The 21,855-nt window shown below is 41.5% G+C and overlaps 1 protein-coding gene and 1 long non-coding RNA gene across 5 annotated transcripts in view; both read left to right on the top strand.

The window, feature by feature from the left end:
* Positions 1–21,855, top strand: part of SLC25A21 (solute carrier family 25 member 21) — a 300,979-nt gene that overhangs the window by 91,501 nt on the left and 187,623 nt on the right. The window lies entirely within an intron of this gene.
* LOC307204222 lies at positions 8,480–21,848 on the top strand. The gene is made up of 3 exons (XR_013833531.1): positions 8,480–8,787; positions 9,104–9,685; positions 21,175–21,848. It is a non-coding gene; the product is annotated as an uncharacterized lncRNA (long non-coding RNA).

The following is a 21,855-nucleotide window of genomic DNA, read 5'->3' on the forward strand; positions in this document are numbered from 1 at the left end:
AATGTGTTACTTAAACACATTGGGAAACAAAGCAAAACCAAAAAAGACCTCTGGAATTGCACAGAAGCAACACACACATTTGTAGATCAATTTCATACTTGGTTATTATCATCAACACAGCAATGCACAGTGTGCAAAGAATTGGGGTCATTCCTGCTATCCCCACTCCTGATCTCCTGATATGATAGTTTCTCCAGAGCCCATGGATTCATACAACTTCCACATGTGTATGCTTCCTACATAATCAGCTTCCTACATAATCAGGAGCAAGTAACAGGCTAATACAGTTTCTTGCGTGAAGGCTGCCTCCTCTGCCAAATATTCACAGAATCATAGAATTGTAGCGCGGGAAGGGATCCCAGTCATTTACTTCAACCCTGTGCAATGCAGGAATCACAGCTAAAGAATCCTTGATGGATCCATCCAACCTGTGCTCAATGACCTCCAATGAAGGAGAGTCCACTACCACCTTCCAAGGTAGTCTGGTCCACTCTTACCATCAGAAAGCAACCACTTCATGTTGCCTTATGAGAAGCCTTGCCCTGGATATAGTATGCAGTGGAGAGATCCAGAAGGATAGTCTGTCTTAGGAGGTCTTGATTCTCTTCCAAATCCTCTATCCTGGCATTAAGTCTATTACAGCAAAATCAACAGAGAATCATGTGGCACCTTAAAGATAATAATAAACTTATTGTGGCATAAGTTTTTGGGATGAAGTGGACTCCAGTTCTCAAAAACTTACGTCATCTTAAGTTTGTTAGTCTTTAATGTACCACAAGACTCTTTGTTGTTTTCCTCTGTGGCAGGAACAGTTGATAAGAGATGAGAAATCATTTACTGTGTTGTAAAATAATCAGAATTATTAGAATTAAATGAATGGAAAGGGAGACAAGTGGTAGCAGAATATGTGGAACAGAGGTGCCTGATTCCAAATCGTGTGTGAGAGGGTGGCAGATAATCCTGACTCCTGAAGTTGAATGCCATCACTTCTGCCATTGCTGTATGATGGCCCCATAGTGCAATAAGAAAGCTGGGCTGCCACAATAACATTCTCGCTATCATGGAGTACCTGACAATATTTGATACTTATTTGACACATAATAATTTGGATATAATGAAACTCCAGAACTGGCAAATTGTAGGAAGCTGGAAATTGATGAGTCCTTAAATTAATTAAAATGAAACAACTGAGAAATAGTCATTTAAACAATTCCATTTTCATAATTCATAAATGATTAAATCTTTATTAATTAGGGTTGCCATATGTGTGGATTTTCCCAGCGGTGAAAAATTCCCAAAAAAGCTCAACAACTGATTTTTACTTCTTGAAATATGTATCTAGTACAGTATTGCACTGAGACCAAGCAAAAGACTTTGGTTTTTGAAGTTTGGATATCAGGTGCACTGCTTATGGTTGTTAAAAGATAATGACACAATAGATGCTAGTCTTTCAAATGCTCCAAGAGCCTTGTTGTTTTCTGCTACAACAGATTAACGTGGCTATCCTTTAGGAAGATTCCCTGGGGAACATGAAATCTCTTTCTAGTAACACTATCGTGTTAAACCTCCATTTCCATCACTACAATTTCACGGTATTTGCCTTAGCTAAGTCATTTAACTACCTGGAAATGTTCTTCCACGCTTCCCCTTGCTTCCTGTCCTGTGCTTCAAGGAGGGGTGACAGGGGAGAAAATGAAGGGTTAAAAAGGAAGTGGAGAGGGAACAATAATTTTGCTTTTAAAATGGCAGTTGCCCAAAACTGCTCATGGGCTTGGAATGTTAAACAACTCCTGGTGAGGTGTATTAATGGTCAAGTGATGTAGTCATAGGTATCACATGCCTTTCCAGTTTATCATCATGGCCCCTCAACCACACACACAAACACACAGCTATGTTTTTGTAGAGGCATGGGGGTAGCACTCCACAGCTACTGGAAAAAGGAATATTTTCCTAATACACCGTATTTATTTACATCTCAACTATAATACGATGATTTGCTTTTAGCTGTACTTCTTCTTTAGTAATTAATGCTGATAAGTGGGTTGTGTAAATAAAGTAGAAATAAGACTACAGTGGTACCTCAGGTTACATACGCTTCAGGTTACATACGCTTCAGGTTACAGACTCCGCTAACCCAGAAATATTACCTCGGGTTAAGAACTTTGCTTTGGGATGAGAACAGAAATCGTGCTCCGGTGGTGCGGTGGCAGCAGGAGGCCCCATTAGCTAAAGTGGTGCTTCAGGTTAAGAATAGTTTCAGGTTAAGTACGGACTTCCGGAATGAATTAAGTACTTAACCTGAAGTACCACTGTATCATTAAAATCAAGTAAAATATTGCTGTTTCATGTGATTTTGATATAAAGCCATCTAATGCAACATTCTGGGTTGAATTTGTAGGATATGGAATAAAACTGGTTGCCCAACAGGGCTTTCTTGGGTATAACCCCACCCCCACCCCACCGAGGATAGAGGCACTCTCTGGAATAGATGGGGACATTGGGGGGAGGTGCAATGCAGCAGAATGGTAACAACCAAAGGATTAGATGGAACTCCCTTTAGTTTTTGCTCACAGTGCATGGTCTGAGGTTGATGTTGCATGTAAAGAATATACTACCCAGTTTATCTGTATCAGCACCAACTCAGATGCCTCTTCCACTTGGCTTTGGTAATGCATGTATAGTCAGTGGTCTCCTTCATGACATGTTACACTGTCACAACATCATAGATAGGCTGGAAGCACTTCTTAATCTTTTCCTGGGTTTGCATAACCAGTATAGGGGAGGTTGAGGTTCACAATAGACAAAACTGAGCTAAATGCCCCAACAAGCTAGCTGTTCTTAAGTGCTCCGTGTGGATAATAATTGCTTTTCGAAATAATACTTGTGAATCCTACACTTTTGTTTTCTTTATATGTCTTTGGATATATTTTAATTTTAATCTGAGATTAAATTTAGGAATAAATTTAGGAACATTTTCTGAATGCCTTTCTTACCTAGTGATCTTGCCACGGCTGTAGATATCAACAAATGTTTGAAGATGCAGCATAAAGCACTGGTAAAAAATTAACCATTACTTAAAACTGCAAGGGAAATGTAAAAACAACAATAAATATGCAACCAGCCATTCAAATATGCTGGCTTGGGCAATTTTTGGCTAGAAAAGCATAAGTGAGTAATTAGATAATTGCTGCCTTGATTGAGCTTAATAGGAAACATTTCAATTAGGCTAAAGCTACATTGAGAGGAAGTAGGTTTTTACAAAGGGAAACATTCTTTGCCATGCAACTGTCAGCTTTTGCCCACACTAAGAGATGGAATTAAGTGGATCGATGCAAAGGAAACAAAAAGAAAGAAAGAAAAATGATTGCTATAATTAGACATACATGAACATTCAAAAATTAGACTTATAGTCAAACTGATATAATTCCTTGATGATTCTTGCTTTGATAACATTGCACTTAGAAAGCTCTTGCCTGTAACAAATTAGAGCATTAGGTCTGTGGGACTGGTTAAATTTCCCCTTGACAAGAGAGAAAGTAATATTAGCGTTTTCTGCTATGTGACTTCCTTGAATTCCCAGGCTACCTACAATGTAAAGAAACAGATAAAACCGTTTTGCAATTGGCTCGCTTGGCTGTTGATTTAAGATTAATATATTGATTTACAGAGACCTAGTTCATCTTAAAGAGGCTTGATGGAGCAGATCAGCTGAAGAGGATATGTTTGTCCATCTCCACAGTAGATAGGAAATATTTTAGGGTGCTTCTACATAGATGCATTTTCTTGTGAACTGTATATCTGATTCATTGGTACCCTGGGATAGTATCCAGTTTTAGTCAAAGGAGACCCACAGAAATTTTTGAACAGGGAGGTTCACCTGGCGCCTTCATTATATATTTGACTGATTAATAACCTACAACCTTTTAAATGTATCCGTGGGGAGGGGATGTTATTGCTTCGTTGTTTTGCTTTAATTTTTTACTTGTTTTTATCTTGTATTGTATTCTGTGAATCGCCATGAGATCTTTTGATGAAGGGTGGCATATAAAGTTAATAAAAAATAATAATGACTAAGGTCCATTACTTTCAGTGGGTTTACTCTGAGTAGAACTTAGTTGAATACCACCCATGGCATCCGTAATAGATAAGAACTCTGAACTGGAGGTTTAGTAACTGGTCTGATAGAAGTTCTATGAAATTATTGGCATTCTTCAGTCAGATTGTTAGTCCATTTAGCCTAGCGTTGTCTGGTCTAACTGACTGGCAGAGAGGTTTCCCCAGCTTTTATATCTGAATAAGGACTTAATTCCATGGGGTCATGAAGAGTCGGACACGACTAAACAACTAAACAACAACAAAGACTTAATGCCATGTGGTAAGGAGTGAACCTGTGGTTTTTATGCGGGCAAACATTCTGCTTCAGCACTGAACTACAAACCCACCCCCTATCACAGACAGAATTTCTGAAATTTGATTGACAATTGTTTTCTACCACAGAATGATTCTACCACAAAGCACATTCCTACCCCACCCGTTTTTGCAATGAAAAGAAATCTTGGCTATGTCTTGCAGATTCTTTCCTGTCAAAGTGTATCTGAGAATGGGCAGAGGGAGAGAGAGGGTGAAAAGTCAAAATTACCAAGTACATTGAGCATGAAATTGAGGAGCTCAAGGGAGAGTTTCATTTTCCTGCTTAAAATCAAAAAGAAACCTAGCTCCTGATAATAATTCTAACAACAAAGACCAGACTGGGAATGATTTATGTCATATTTTCCCTCATCAATAAGTTATAAAATGCAATAAAATAAAATAAATCCAATTCATGTATTTGTTAAATAGTGTGTGTGTATGTGTGTGTCTATTTTCATTGTGTGGCAGTAAGTTCCCTTAAAGAGCCTTCTGGAATAGTAGTACTGAAACCTGGTACTGAGTTTGTTTAGCCTGGAAATATTTTGCCTGAGGTAAAGAACCATTGGAGATTTGCATATCCGCAGTTATAATTTAGTCATTTGTGTTTGGCTGATGTATGACAAATTGACTAATGACTGCCCTGAAGAGGAATGCTTGCCAGCCTGACATTTTGGATACAGAATTCTCAAACCAATACTGAGGCATGCTGCCTGCATAAAGGACAGAGCCTCTTAAACTTTTGCTTTTCCATCGATTTGTATTCTGCTTGCAGTCTTTCCTCCAGGAGCTGGATTTAGATGAAGCTCTGTATTCTGACAGAAGCTTGACTCCCTGCCAGAAAAACTGGAAATGGAGGCAACCTAAAGTAAATACTGATAATATTTCTCTCCCTCTCTTTTACTCTTGAACATTTTTTTTAATAAAAAGGAAAGGCATATGTTCATAGCCTAACTTGTCCCAATAGAGGGTCAATTACAACCATTTGGCTGCAAATCCAATCCAAGAAAAATACAAAGTAAAGAAACAGCAACAGCAGGTACCCAGGGCCCCCACTACAGTCAGATGTTCTCGGTACATGTCAAATGTGAACATAAAGCCTATGGGTAAGATATTTTTCATCCTTCAGTTTCCCATGAAAGTCCAAAATGAATCAATAAACCAGGGAGACATTTTTGCATAGTTAGGTATTTTCCTGCATAGTCCTATAAATGTCTACAAAGATGTGAGTTCTTTTAACAGGAATCATGAGGAAAATAAATTCATATCTGATTTAGATAAAAATTGTCTGGCCAGATATTTACATACATATGCAAATCCAAGTTAATCAGGGCAACAGAGAGACTGAAATCCAAGGCTTACAGAGATGAAGTTCAAATGGTGACATATTTATAAACCAGCGTTTCCAAAACTTGGGTCTCCAGCTGTTTTGGGGCTACAGCTCCCATCATCCCTAGCTAGCTAGTAGGACCAGAGCTCAGGGATGATGGGAATTGTAGTCCAAAAACAGCTGGAGACCCAAGTTTGGGAAACCCTGATATAAACGGTCCCAAAGCATGGTTGGAAAGCACCTGATCTATTTCTGAAGCTGTGTAAATAGCAACTATCTTGAAATCCACCTTCCTCACTTCTACCACATACATACAGCTCTATGATTTTGGCCCAAGGTAGGGATGCAGATGACTACACAATACAATAACAGAACAGTGAAGAGACTTTGTAACAGTATAGAGAAAACTATGGATACACTTGATCTAGCAATTTGCTGCAGACGTTAAGAGATAAGCTTGTATGGGTTGTTCCATGCCACGTATTCAGTGTGCTGTTTCTGAAGTTGAGTGCACAGGATGTCAGGCAGTGCAGTAATCTTATTTAAAACCTTATTTAAAACCCTACACAAATGCATAGTGGAGTCCCTAAAACAGTTGGATGGGGCCTTGTGTTCTAGCAACTCCTGCAGCCAAGTTGGTGCCAAACATATTGCTCTGCTTTGCTTTAGACCACTTCAGCAAGCCCAAGATGGGGCTATTGCCATCTGGGCAGCCCAGGACCTCCATACTCACTGCCCAGGCTTGCACCCCAGGGAGGTCACTTTGGGGCTGCTAACACAGTGGTCTGACTTCACCCCTGGAGGCACACTCCATTGTCTCTCGAGACCGATCAATGCCAACTCTATCTATCATCTATCTATCTATCTATCTATCTATCTATCTATCTATCTATCATTATCTATCTATCATCTATCTATCTATCTATCTATCTATCTATCTATCTATCTATCTATCATCTATCTATCTAACATCTATCATCTATCTAAAGGTGATGGGCAAAATATAATGAAACAAGTAAAAAAAAAAGAGAAAAAAACACAAAAGAGAAAAATATAAATGTTAAACAATACAAAATAGACACTCATGGTAGAGCCCTCTTCATCAAGCTGGGAAGACTTGTCATAGCAAAAATGTCTTCTGTTGTTTCTGGAAAGTACACACAGTGGATGTATGTTATATCTTGACATAAATGCTGTTCCAGAGTTGGAGTCTAAAACAACTGAAGAGCACCAGGTTGGCAAATATTTGTTGGCATCAGGAGGCAATGGAGGAATGCGCTTTTGGAGGCGAAGTCAAACTGTTGGAGAGTTACACTGTCTTCTGTGGCTGCAGAGACTGATATGGGAGAGACTGTTTTTTTGCAGCTGGGGCAGATGAATGCGTTCGGTTGTGCTGCTGCAGTTGCACCACAACATTTCTTCATTCTGTGCTCCTCCCAGTAGTCGTTCCTGACTCTGGTCACTGCTGTGGATAGACAACCTGACTGCCTGTCTCCAGGCACTGCAGTCATCTGCAAGGGATTCCCACTCAGAGTTGGTCTGCCAATGCGCCTAATGCCTGAAGCCAGGCTTCCCTATACAGCAGCACATCCTCGTGAACTCAGACATGAACCTAAGGTTTCCTCAAATGAGCAAGGGACGTCTGGCCCTCCAGCATATTTCCACATTGGCAATCACTTCTAGGAGCCATCAAATCTAGATGTCACTGCCTCAGAACTGGGGGTCCTGATCCCAGCTCTCTGGGTTTCTGGGTGGTTCTCAGACCCCTCTTCATCTCCACCTGGGCTGTAGAACAGTGTGGAGTATCAATCAATGGCTCTTAGGATTTAGGAACCTGTTTTCTAACTCTGAATTTAATAGTTAAACTAAAACTATGTTAATAGATTATGTTTGGTTGCATTAAATCATTTTATGCTGCATACATTTTTCCTCACTGATGCAGTGAATGACTTTTGGAAAGGTTAAAAGGTGACAACCCTACCAAGAAAATAGGCGTGATTCAAGGAGGGCATGGTCTGACACATAAGATTACAGATTGTCTCTAAAGATCTGCCTTTTAGATCTCTGGTCAAAAATTCCTTGTGAATGTGAAAGTTTTGATTCTGAAATTGCAGAGGAGCTTGTACAGTGGTACCTCGGTTTTCGAACGTCTCGGAAATTGAACATTTCGGTTTTCAAACGCTGAAAACCTGGAAGTAACTGCTTCAGTTTTCAAACACTTTTCAGAAGTTGAATGTGCCACGTGCAGCAGCGTAGCTAGCCGCTCGGGTGCCTGGTGCGGGGCATGTCCTGCAGCCGGGGCGAGCATCTCTGATGCTTGGAGCCTCTTCACCACCTCCCCTTCAGCTGTAGGGCGGCTGAGGGAGAGGCAGTAGGCAGACGCAAGTCCCACGCTGCTGTTTCAGGCAGCGCGGAACCTGCAGGTGCCTCAGCCACCATGTCACTCCTAAAACGTTTTGTGAGCCCAATTTTTTAAAAACTCATTTTGTCACACACACACCCTCAGTGATGACACCCGGGGTGGGCCGCACCCCCCTTTCCTCCGCCATTGGCCAAGTGGCTTCCATATTGAGTTTTCCATAAGTAAATGCTTCTGGAAGCATTGCTTTGGTTTTCAAACATTTCGGAAGTTGAACGGTCTTCCGGAACAGAAAACCGAGCTACCACTGTATTTTGAAGAGGGTTGGACAACAGAGTTAAGACAACAATATGTTATCTTTCTTTGAAGGTAACAGATTTCCTATATAAGGTTGGGCTCACTCAAGTTTCCTACTGCTGAAATGGCGTTTGACCATATTGCAGGATGTTAGCATCCAAAATGCATACGGTATGTAAAGGGTTAATTGCAAGAGGTGTGGAACTCTGAGATGTCATATACCTTCTGGCAGTTATGGCAGTTGGTACAGTTATGGCAGTTAATGCTAATCTTAACAGTTAGAGCAGCAGGTATGCTATGTTGTGCCTCTAACCGTCTGTCACAGTTTAATCTATGTAAGAAATATTAGCAACTTAAGAAACAGACCCCTGCACTGTATATTTACTCTGCAGCTGTAAGTACACCAAGTAAAAGTTATTTGTTCCTTAAACTTTAAAAGAGAGTATCTCGCGTAGTTTTTATAGGAGGGAAAAGAGAACTAATTAACGGGTCAAACGACCCAGGGCTGACATCCGCATACTCTGCAAATGGGAACTAGTGTCTAATTCCCACACATATGCAGCAAAAGCGTGCTCCTTCTTGCCTCGGCCTGCTTATTTCTGTTGCAGAGCATTTGCTGGTGAATATGGCAATCTTTCCTGTCTTCTTTCCACACCAGGGTCTCATTATGGAACTGTCATTGTAACACAGGTGCTATTTGCTCAAAATAGATGCAACCAAACAGAAGGGAGACTTATTCAGCAGAAGAACTGGCTTTATTGGGGAAAAGGGATAATTTAGTTTCAATATGTACCATCCAAGAAGAAGAAGAAAAATGGAAAATTCCTGTCATCATCTTCACTGTTTCCAACAGGCCTCCTTGTTGAACTGGAATCACTTCTGGATTTGATTTGGACTAATCTGACTGCTGAATATTTCTAGTTGCTGAGTATTTTGTAAATGAGACACAATTTAGAAACTTGCACCACCCTGAAGCATTTTTAAAGTTAACAATTTTTTAAAAGTCTGCATGACAGAAAGAAGCTCAAGGCTCGCTTGTGAAAATGGCAAAACACATCAGGGCTGCTTTTCCTAAAACATTGGAAATACTGAACTAACGCACAAGTATGAAAAATTATACTGCTATATGATTGAGGTGCCAATCCTATAATAACTTAGAAAGTAAATGCTATTGAACTCAGTGGGGTTTACTTCTAAGTAGACACGTATAAGATAGCACTATATAGGAAGCTGGTACACTAATATTTATATTAGTTTGCAGCCTGTACCACATTAATCATGCAACGCTGGAGGTTGGTATGGTGTGATTTGATTTGTTCTGCTGGAGTTGTTTGTTGCTTATGTCTTTGGATTGGGTTTGGTTTCTATATGTTCAGACCCTCCCAGTGTCCCTATTTCCCAGGGACAGTTGCAGATTTACATAAGCTGTCCCAGTTTCTGATTTGATCCCAGAACATCTCACTTTTCCTTAGGACGTCCCTATTTTCATCAGATAGATGTTGGAGGGTATAGAGTTATGCAACCCCTGAGCTGTCTCAAGGCAGTACTGTATAGGGAAGTTTTTAAATGTTAAATGTTTTATTATGTTTTTATATATATTGGAAGCCACCCAGAGTGGCTAGGGTAACCATGCCAGATGGGTGGGGTATAAATAGTAAATTTATTATTATGGAATAGAACGTCCCTATTTTCATAGGAGAAATGTTGGAGAGGATGTATGTTGTGTTTCTGTTTGTGGGCCTTCGATTTTCAAAAATATGTGGTATTTTCAGTTCCATTACTTTCCACAGCCAGGTCTGTAGCTTTCTGTGTTTCGCCCTCCCCCCCACAAGATTTCAAAGTGGATTAGAAGTTATTGTGCCTCAATAGTGCCCTTCTATAGCTTATAGGCTGTGTGGCCATTTTACATTTGCATGCCAGTGCTTTCTTGACCACCTCCAGGGATCAAGTATGAAGTTTGCAGATTGTTCATCCAAACCATAGATGCCAACTCTAAGAGGCTGAGGTGTCCTCAAAGTATGTGGGGACAGGGCTGAACCCTCCCAATCTTGAGGGCCGAGGGCTTCCTGTAGTGGCAGCGGGCCTTGCTGGACCTCCCCGCAGTGGTGGCAGGTCTCATTGGGTCTCCCCATGGTGGTAGTGGGCCTTGGCATGTCTCTTGGCCTCTTCCTGACATGCGTGATATTGCTAGAATATTGTATTTTAAAGTTTATAAAGTCTTTCTAGCCAATGTGGTAAATAAGGGTTGCCATATTTCAAAAAATGAAGATACGGACACAAACGTTGTTGAGCTTTTTTCAACATGGACACTAATTCCGACTGCAATATTCCGGGTGTGCGCAGGCATTTTTTGGGCCACCTCTCACGAAATGTCTCTTGGCCCTTTTTCGGATCAGGGCAAGTTGAGGCAGGGAGGTGGCGACAGAGATTCTTGCCTCACTGCATGGGCATAATGAGGAGGGCATGAGTTCCAATTCACTGCTTCTGTCACCAGAGACAGTGGACTCCTTCTGCCTCATTATTGGGGAAGGAAATATGTTAGACGAATAGACAACATTAACCACAAGGAGGTAGATTCTCTAGACTGAGGGAATGCTAAAGAGACAAGCCACTGCTCCGTATAAAAATGTGATCTGCTTTTTCAACAGGTGGAACTTCTGTGAGAAAGTTGCGGGCGGAGTGGGGGCAAATGTGCTGCCCAAGCTTTTTTGGTGTTTTTCCTAGAGCAGTTCCACAAGCTGAAGAGACAAATCTCTTTTTTAAACTGATCAGTGGCTTGCCTCTTGGGCAAGAGGACCCTCTGTGGCAAAAAAAAACCTAAAGAGAAAGCTCCGGCAGTGGTTATCTTTGGCACATGCACAGAGCCTCATCATCGCATAAGCTCAGAGGGCAGGCCAATACCCTTTCAAAGACAATATCCTTATACAAAACTGTGAAAACCACAGAAGGGCACTATCAGTAGAGAAGCTGGGATTAAGGAATGAGTCCTTCCCTGGGAGTTTCTCAAACGCTACCCCGCCTCCCTGCCCCAGGTTGCTCATGCAGAGTATCTTGTGGCCTACTGTAAGTTGGGGGGTGAGAACGCAAGCATATTCCTGCTGTGTAATGAAAGGAAAAGACAACCAGTGAGTGGCTATACATATGTATACACACTGAGGTTATGCCACTCGCTGGGGTGCCTGTCCCAAACCTAGTTCTGGCTATGCCTGAATGGTTGCATTCCTTTCCCTTCCCCTCCTCTCTCTTTTCCTTTGCTACACTACTGGTGGTCTGCTGGACTATGTGCAGATGTTTCTCCCATGCTATTTCATGCTTACTTTAAAGTGGCTGTTTAGTAGGGGAATAGAGAATCAACACATGGGGGACCATCTGCTCCGATGGTGTTCCTAAGCAAACAGCAGATAGCCCTGCCACTGTCTTTGATCCCATATCGCTGCTTTTGGCTTAAGTTTCAGGCTGCTGAGCAAAGGTGCATGTGAGCTTGTGCTTTCTGCCCTTTCTTTCACAGTAGCAGTCCTTACAGATGTTTGCTCTGGGACTTTCTTTTCCAGTCTGTTTCTCCTGTCACTCTGACTGTGACTGGAGGACTTGATTTCCTGGCTTTTCTCTCTCTCCTCTGTGAAGCCAAGATGCTTCTTCCAGTCAGCGACTCGTTTCTCAGCTGTTCTGGTGTTTGTGCTTTATTTGTGTACCCTCAGATGTACAACCCTACATTTGGTTTCTCCTTTCAGAGGAGGCCAGGCTCAGCACTGAATGTTATAATCCTTTCCAAATCAGGTGTCACACCAAAAAGAAGAAAATTCAATATTTGTGTTGTTAAAGACAACATAGAAAGAATTGTTCTAAGCACCAAGGACAGGCAGCAGCACACTACATAAAAATGGCATTTAAATGGCATTTGGGTGCTTGCATTTTGGTTGTATTCAGGACCATGAAATTCTTATTTGTTTAACATGACAGAGCATTTGTCTCTGGAGGACAAATATTGAGGACAAATATTAAGACTACCCCCTCATGAATCACAGACAATGCTCAGGGAGAAAGCAGGAATTGCCTTTTTGTATTCTGTCAATTGATAAGTATGCCTGGGCTTTCAGGGGGAAATCTTGATTTTCAGTAATTGTAATTTTGCTTTTTAAAGTGTGCTAAGATCTTATGTATGGGTTAGATAAAATATGTTAAATATTAAATACATTGTAAATCACCTGGAGACCTTTTAGTGTTAAAGGTAAGGTAAAGGTACCCCTGCCCGTACGGGCCAGTCTTGACAGACTCTGGGGTTGTGCGCCCATCTCACTTAAGAGGCCAGGGGCCAGCGCTGTCCGGAGACACTTCCGGGTCACGTGGCCAGCGTGACATCGCTGCTCTGGCGAGCCAGAGCCGCACACGGAAACGCCGTTTACCTTCCCGCTGGTAAGCGGTCCCTATTTATCTACTTGCACCCGGAGGTGCTTTCGAACTGCTAGGTTGGCAGGCGCTGGGACCGAGCAGCGGGAGCGCACCCCGCTGCAGGGATTCGAACCGCCGACCTTTCGATCGGCAAGTCCTAGGCGCTGAGGCTTTAACCCACAGCACCACCTGCGTCCCTTTTAGTGTTACAAGTGACTAATAAGTTGGATAAATAATAATAATAATTGAAACTACTCTAGTGGTATCAAAGATAGCGGTTAGGGCCAGGCAGAGAACTGGAAAGAAAGGGAGCAGAAATGCTTGAGAATAGCCCTCTGAACTCACTAGGACTTATTTCTTTGTAAACCTACATAGGATCATTCTGAAGATCCCATGTTCATTCCAGAGCTCTACATGAACCCAATTCTTATATGTAAGAATTCTGTTTGCTGTCTTAATACCTTTGAAAGAGATGAATAAATAGAATGTTTTGGTGTGTGTGTTTTTCTACAGACAATTGGAAATTACTGTGCTGCTGTTCTATTTTCCAGATGTGGAAAACAGCTTGTCTTTCTCTTTCCTGTTTTAAAGAGGCTAGTCTAGCTGAATTTGTTTCAGATGGCAATGAAATTAGAGGCACACATGGAACTGGGAATGTTCATTTTTGCATTACCCTACTAATTAATTAGGAGTGATGAAAAATCACTGCAGAAGTCTTCACTAGGCTTTTTAATCAAGTTAAATCCAGACACAGTATTGCTGCTTTTAGACATCTCAGCTTGAGCTACTTTATTGAGTCCACTTGGTTTGCACCTCAACCTAAGTATTGCATGAAATAAAGTATTTTGTTGGAACTGTACAGTTGTGCATGAACATGTACAGCTTAAAACTTTGCGATTGATTAATCCTACAAAAGATGAAATCTTCCCTAGTTCAATTCCATAATGGAAGCTAGGCCTGCTGCAGCAGCCGTGAACCAAGCTTTAGAACTGGTTCTTTCCTTTCCCTAGTAATTTGTGAACCTCTGCACTGCCACTCCTTCCCATTCCGCTAAGTAATGTGAGAAACCCCAGACCACATTCCCTGTCAAGCGAAAATATTCAAGGAGGGCATGGAGCAAGGGAGTCCTGATAGCCCCCCAGAGAAACTGGTTGTGGAGGGGGGGCAGTCAATCCCCAAGCATGAGATTCTCCACCCTTAGACTCTGGCCAATGTGTGTGCATTCTGCTCAGTGATGTCACTTTATCTGTATCAAAAAGCTATGGAAAAGCAATATAATAATAATAATAATAATAATAATAATAATAATAATAATAATTTTTTTATTTATACCCTGCCTTCCCCTGCCAGAACCGGGCTCAGGGCGGCCAACACCAATAAATTTACAATAAAACGAAATAGAAAAAAAAGAAGTTAATTAAAATATGGGTAGTACCCCATAAATCAAAACCATAAGGGGAGGGAAACATAAGGGTCAGACTAAGTCCAAACCAAAGGCCAGGTGGAACAGTTCCGTCTTGCAGGCCCCACGGAAAGATATCAAATCCCGCAAGGACCTGGTCTCTTGTGACAAATTGTTCCACCAAGTCGGGGCCAGTACTGAAAAGACCCTGGCCCTAGTTGAAACCAATCTAACCACATTGTGGCTTGGGACCTCCAAAGTGTTGTTATTTGTGGACCTTAAGGTCCTCTGCGGGGCATACCAGGAGAGGCGGTCCCATAGGTATGAGGGTCCTAGGCTGCATAGGGCTTTAAAGGTCAAAACCAGCACCTTAAACCTGACCCTGTACTCCACCGGTACCTTTTTTCAATCCCAGGCTTGTGGGAGCAAACTCTGATTAGAGAAATGTACATGCACTCTACATGCACTCTTATTAGCTCCTTTGCTTCAAGTCCAGATCATGATACATTAACACAGAATTCAGACTTCTCTTTCTGACTTAACTACATCCCTGAAGTTGCCATGTTTCTGTGACTACCTAACTCACTTCTCTGCTGTGGATTGTGACCATTTTGTATGGCCTTCTTTCACACAGAGAGAACGGCATTGCATGGAAAACTGTGTTGTTTGTCTGGGTCAGTCCCCACTGATAAATAATTTTATAAAACTTTCCCTCAATTTTAGTACATACTGAATATATTAGTGATGTGCTTTCCATCAACCCACTGCTTTCCCAAGACAGTGTATCTACAGGCTTTTTCCACTTGCTTTGTAAAGAAGGGCATATAAAACAGCAAAATTAGCTTTCCCTCCTTTGAAATATCTTGTGAAATCATCTGCTTAATGGCTAGTTTAGCATCGCCAGGTTTTCAGGGCAGTTGACAAATTGTGCAGTTTTAATGCATGGGAATAATGGAGCTTATGGGGCATAAACCTACTGGTTGTAAATCCTCCTTTGATCTTCTGGTGGTTTGTTAGGGTTTTAGGGGGCATTTAATTTAATCGTTTAATTTTCGTCTAAGAAAACAAAAGAAAATGAGCCAGTACTGAGGAAGAGGGAGTAATACAATTTTACCATTTTTACCAATGATAAAAACAAAATATAGCAGCAGCCATAGCTCTGCTCTGTCCACTGCTGATTTCAAAAGAGCAACAGTTTTCATCCACTACATCAGTAGTTATATGTAATTTCATTATATCATGAATTGTTTAAGAAAGGCAATCGCAAAGCCTTTCATGGTGCAATACAGTGTTACGTCGGGTTACAGACACTTCAGGTTACAGTCTCCGCTAACCCAGAAATAGTACCTCGGGTTAAGAACTTTGCTTCAGGATGAGAACAGAAAGCTCGCTGCGGTGGCACAGCGGCACTGGGAGGCCCCAGTAGCTAAAGTGCTACCTCAGATTAAGAACAGTTTCAAGTTAAGAACGGACCTCCAGAACGAATTAAGTTCTTAACCTGAAGTACCACTGTAGTGTTGTTTCCTTGTTGTTGTTTTAATAACAAAATAGTGTGAGGACATGATTTCAGCTTTGATGCTAGTATTTATTAGAATTCATATCCACCCATTAAAATCCATTAAAAATTACATTCAAGAGAGTAGGGTGGGTTAGGGTTAATGTTTAGAGTATTTTCTCTGTAACGTTTAGAGTGTTGCTTCTGCATGAAATGAAATAGGATAGCCTTGCACAGACTGTGTGTGTGTGTGTGTGTGTTCCTTTCCCTTTAGGAGTTTCATGGAAAGCAGGCTCTCACCAACTGCAATTTTCCTCATCTCAGTACCTCAGTGACACAACTGATTTCCCCTTTCTTTTAGATTTTAACAGAAGAGAACCTAGAAGCACCATCTGGTATTCTAAGAGGCCACGTGTACTTCTGTAAGCTTTATTTACAGATGTACAGCAAAATGCTATCTTCTTTTAAAAATGTATTGTACTTTGCTTTCTAGAAGGCAAACTCACCCTGTAGTGGTAAACATGCTGGCATCAGGTCTCTCTGCTGGTGCTATGTGGAAAAGATAACAGCACGGGAGGCTTTAAATCCTCATATTGTTGTGGCTTCTTAGTTTTGTCAGGTGCTGTGACTTGGTCCTAACACTGAGCTTAGGAGACAAAACAGTTGGAAACCTGGTGAATGGCACCAAGGGTCAGTGAAATTTACTATGGGCAGCTGCTGCTTCAAAGCAACTCTCTGTGCAGAAGCCTATTAAGAAGTAGTAGGTTACTTTCCTGCAGTTTCCCTTAGCATGATGGATGATGTTCTGAAAAGCGAAAGGACTTCCTGTGCCATGGAGGTTGCGTGTGTGTGTTAGATGGTGAGGGCAAGACATTCTTTATTTAGTTAAGTTACCAAATAATTCATGCTACTAGGCTGTTCAGTACTGCCATTTTTGTTCAGAACAATTTGTGTACAATAACATTGCCTCTAGCTCCTGAACAGTATTTTCATATTTGTAATCTGTAATAGGGTTCTTTGAATTAGTAATAGAATAAAGTCAGTGTATAACACATCAGTATCAAGAGTCGTCAGATATTTGGCTCCTGCTATAGTTATACTCAGTGGTATGTTTCTAGCAAAAGTGGTGCTGGGACACACCACGAATGCTTTTCTCGTTCTCTTAGAATGGCAATGGCGCCCACGTGAGAGGTGTTGGAACTGAGTTCTGGTGAGTTTTAGCTGAAAAAAGTCCTGTTTATACTGCACATTGGAGTCTTATTCTAGAACTGAGATTCCCAAATTGTGAGTCTGGATTTTTTTTTGTTTATTGTTTTCACAGTGAAAATTTTTTTTGGGGGGTCCCACATGCCCCTCTTCACATTTCATGTTGGATTTGCATATGGGAGATCTGGGTTCAAAACCCAGTTCTACCTTGAAACACACTGGATTATCCGCTTGACAGGATTGCTGAGCAAATAAAATTAACCATAAATCTAGAGGAGATAGCGTACCCTCTAATATTTCAAAGATTTAGACTGCAGTCCTAGATATACCTGGCTGGGAATAAGTTCCATCGGATGTAGTGCTAACAAAGTAGTTCTGTTAGTGCAAGGATTTCTGCTTGCGCAGTGGAACACCCCCCCCCCCTCCCTGCACACCCCTAACTTTGTTTTAGGGTTCCCCAAGCCTTCTAGCAAGGCACAGGGCACATGCAGGTAGTTGAGAAGGGGAAGGTTCTGTTGTGGTAATCCCTGTGCTGACAGGGCAGGTTAGAAGAATACAGCCCAATGATTCATAGAAGCAGACATACATAGGATTGTGCTCTTTGGCTACAGTCTTATATATACCATAAAGCTAATACTGCACACAATCTGGGGAAGCCCCACTGAACTTCTGCTTAGATAAGACACGTATTGTGTTGCCATCTTCTAAAGATGCTCTTCACATTTCCTGACTCTAATAGAGCTGGCTCTGGAGACAGTAGCTGCAACTCTGAAAGCTTGACTTGAGCAGAGAGGCATACTAGAGTTCTCTTGTTTAATCTGTGCAAGGAGAGTCTCCTCACAGGTAAATAAATAAATAAATAAATAAATAAATAAATAAATAAATAATATTTTAAAAATTTATCTCCCACCCTCCCCAGCCGAAGCTGCGCTCAGAGCGGCTAACAACAGTTAGATCTTATGGGGGAACTAAGCCTACCGGGGGAGGCAGGGGGCTGAGGTCCCACCTGTTATATACTGAAGTTCTCACCCTGGGCCAGCAGGGGAATACTGTAGATAGTTTTCACTCAGTTCCACATATGCAAATAAGGAATTGAAAGTGACGTTCAGTGATTGGATAGTTACAGAAAGTTGTTACTGTTGCGTTGTAGTGGAGCTCTATATAAGTAGGCTGGCTGAACCCTTCAGTTCAGTTCTGTTCTGGCCTGTGAATAAACAAGAGCTGTCTGAAGAATCGCTGAGTCGTCTGATATGTTCACCCACAATCTAATACCACCCAAATTTTCAAGGAGGGGGATTGGCCCCCTCAATACTCTGTAGCCACAACGGGCCCCGTTGGGCATACCCACGGCCACAGCAGGCCTCATCTGGCCTTCCCGAGGCTGCAACGGGCCCTGTGGGGCCTCCTCCCACCTTGTGATGTCACATGTGCGGTGCACGTGTGACATCACAATTCTGTGTGTGTCCCCCGAGTTGAGCGGAACCCAGCTTATGTGTGCCAAGGCCAATTCTTTTCCCCGTTTTAGACCTGTTCATTGCTCTTTGCTGCTACAGTAGGCAGCAGGGAGCACATATCCTGTCTTGCAGCACAAAGCCAATATCTGTGGCCCCTGCTAGCCTTGGGGAGGCCCTGGCCCAGAAACAGGATTTTGCCTCAAGGATTCTCCCAAGCCACAGAGGTCCATAGTTTCTCTCTCCTACCTTCTGTTCAGCATGCCCTTGTGCATACCACCCACTTCGTTAATAGGGAAATTGGTCAAAGCATATCCAGATGGTTCAAAAAGGTTATCGGTCACTGCACCAATGCTTCGTTTCTCAGAAAACATATTCCACTCCTCTCATGGTGCTTCTGCAGTTGTGGAGATTATTCCCCACCCCACCGATTTTCATTTTATCTCCCAACATAAACAGATTATAAAGATCACACGTAACGTATATTCAGTGCCCAGAAAAAGTACAGAGGCCGCCTGTTGTTTCTCTCCCTACCAGCCTCATGCACATAGGTAAAATCCTTTTGAGGAACCATATCAAGTGCTAAGTAACTGGACACCACCATGCATCAAAGTTTTACAGCTCCAGCTGTACAGCATGTACATGAAGGGAAAGAAGTATGCAACAAGTCTCCTGTCTCCCTTCATCCTCTTGCAGAGTTCCCTACCACATATGCACATTGTGCGTTCTTCCGCCCACATTAGGCAGGGTAATATCCGGCCCCGAGTGAAGAAATACTGACAATAAAACTGCAGCACAAATGTTCCAAGAATAGTGTCCAAATAACCAGTTTTAGTACATCTATTCGTATCAGTTTAGGAAAGCAGCATAGGAACTCTGTTTACAGGTTTTTCTTGTCCTAAAACTGCTTGCAGGTGCTTCCTTCTTGTACAACACATAGATGCCAGAGAATAGTTTTCTGGGATCTTTTTGAGGCAATTTACTTATGGAAATCAGTCAGTGGTTAGCATATACTGTAGATTATATTCTACCTCATCTACTGTTATTATATTTCCCCCCAAAAGTCTGCATTTAAAACTGAATTTTCCCTCTGTAGGTCTGTTAGCAACTGATCAAGCCTTAATATCTGTTATTATGCACTGACTTACAGTTCCTAGGTAGAATATCTAAATCCTGTTTAGGCCAGTTCTCCTCTGAAGTAAAGTTTCTCATGTTTTATGTTTTTAGAAATGCTGCAAGCCGCCCGGAGTGGCTGGGGAAAGTTATTTGCTATTCAAATTATTAATGAATTAAAATATTGATTTATATTAAAACGTGAATTGGATATGAGTTTTGCTGACTAGATGGGCAACACAACCTAAATTGTGTTGAGATCAACACAGATTGATACAAGACAATGTGCATGATATTGCCACATTTTCCAGAGAATGAACCTATACTTGTTTGAATATGCTATTCCACTGACTAAAAAGAAAATCTAGTTTGATGGCAGCTTAAATTCAGGCATTTTAAAAACAGATCAGTTTGCAGCTCTATTGACTAGGATTCAGTATGCACCAAACTGCAAATATGTTCTATGAAACTACTTAGACTTGGATTTGGTCAATATCTGTGGAGGAATCCCCATCTATTTATTGAATTTCTATACCACCTTTCACCCAAGGATCGCAGGGCAGTTTACAATATAAAAACTATGCTGCTCTTCTGATGCAACATTAAAAAAAAATACAGATAAATTGAAAATGATTCAATAAAGAGCAGCAAAGAAGAAAAGGGATAAAATAAGATTGTTGAATAGGGAAATGTTAAATAAAATGGGCATGTTTGCCTTTAGCAATATGATTTGGTCTTGACAGTCTTCAAATATCTAAAAACCATCTAGAAAAAAATTTTCCCAACCGCTGGCAACAGATTATGGGACAAATTACGACAGTTTTCAAATGGAGTTAGCATCAGCAGTTGAAAAACCCATTGGCTGATAGAGCAAATTGGAAAGTGTAGAGCCCTTTTCTTTGGGATTTTTAAAAATAATAGTCTGGACAAACAGTTAGGAAAGATGATTACAGTCGAGTGGCCCCTACCTCAGTAAAGGGGTGAACCAGGACTCTGTGCAATAAACATTCTTATTACCCCCACCCCCAAATCTCTTGAATGGCCATTACAACTTCAGACCAAAAAATTCTAAATGTAGCCAGCATATATGAATTTCAGCAACAGATTCCTTGGATCTTGTACAGGGGGGTGGCGGGAGAGTTTTATTCTCCTTATGGTAGTTAGTCATTCCAGTCCTGTTTATTTATGTCTTTGCTGGCTTTTTTCCCTCCCCTTGACCCTAGGTCCAGAAGCAACTTCAGGGTCCTGCCAGTGAAGCCGTATGTTATTCCTGGCTGGGTGAGCTGGGGAAAGTGTCAAAGAGAATACTTCTCTTGTACCCTGCATGTGTCAGAGAGAGGCAAGGAGAGGTAGTGAACATCTGCCCATTTTTGGCTTTGCTCTATTGAAAACAATAGAGGGGGAAGGAGGGAGAAAACCCTTGTTTTGCTGCCAAGACCAGGATCTGATGAATATGTAGCATCTAAAAAAGCTACCGGGGATTCCAAATTTTACTTTAAGAACTTGAGCTTTTTTTGTACCAATGTTAGAAGCCAAACAGGACATGTGTGACTCTCTGTAAATCATTTATCTTAGCAGCAAGTAAAACCCGCTTCATTCCTAATGCCCTGCTTTTAGAGTAGATAAGTGTTTGATTTGGTATTCCATTCTCCTCATTGGCTGTGAGCATCATGAGACAGATGACTGAGATGCTGTCACATAACCAGTTTTGTTCATTTTTTTAAGCAGGTGCTGGCACTGCTAACAGGAAGGGTCAGATGGGGACAGCTGAGAAGTTACACTAAAAAAAGAAGGTTCCTGATGTGGAAAATGTTGAGGACAGTTTAGCTGCTGTGAGACTCTGCATCAGCTCCATTTGCGAGATTTCCAGGCTAGCTCTCAGGTTTTCTCTAGTGATTAGAGTGTTGGATTTAGACCAGGGAGACATTCTGGATTCAAGTCCCTGCACAGTTGCAAACTTCACTGGGTGACCTTGCACCCCTTCAGTTGGCACTCCTTCAGTTCTCCATGTGCACCCCACAAATTGACTTTAGGGGTCCCACCAACTCTCTGGAGCAGATTTGACTACAGTGCAGAGATGTTTGCCTTTTTATAAAGCTATTGTCTCATTTAGAAGTAAAGACTTGTAAAGATAACAATTCCTTCAGATTTTGTTTTTTTCTTACTGCTCAAACGAAAACAAGTTGAACTTCTTAAAGCCAGACAGATCCACCTCAGTGTAGGAAAGCTAGCCAAATCTCATTTCCAAAACATATGGTTTGCCTGCTTCTCTTTGTTCAGTAAAATTCCATATCTGCAGTGTTTCCTACTTCTTGCCAAAGGATATCTAGGCTTGACTTCAAACACCCATGGGTAGAAGTCAATGAAAGACTTGACCTTCATTATTATTATTATTATTATTATTAT

Source organism: Podarcis cretensis (assembly GCF_951804945.1).
Source record: "Podarcis cretensis genome assembly, chromosome: 1".
Classification (NCBI taxonomy): Eukaryota; Metazoa; Chordata; class Lepidosauria; order Squamata; family Lacertidae; genus Podarcis; species Podarcis cretensis.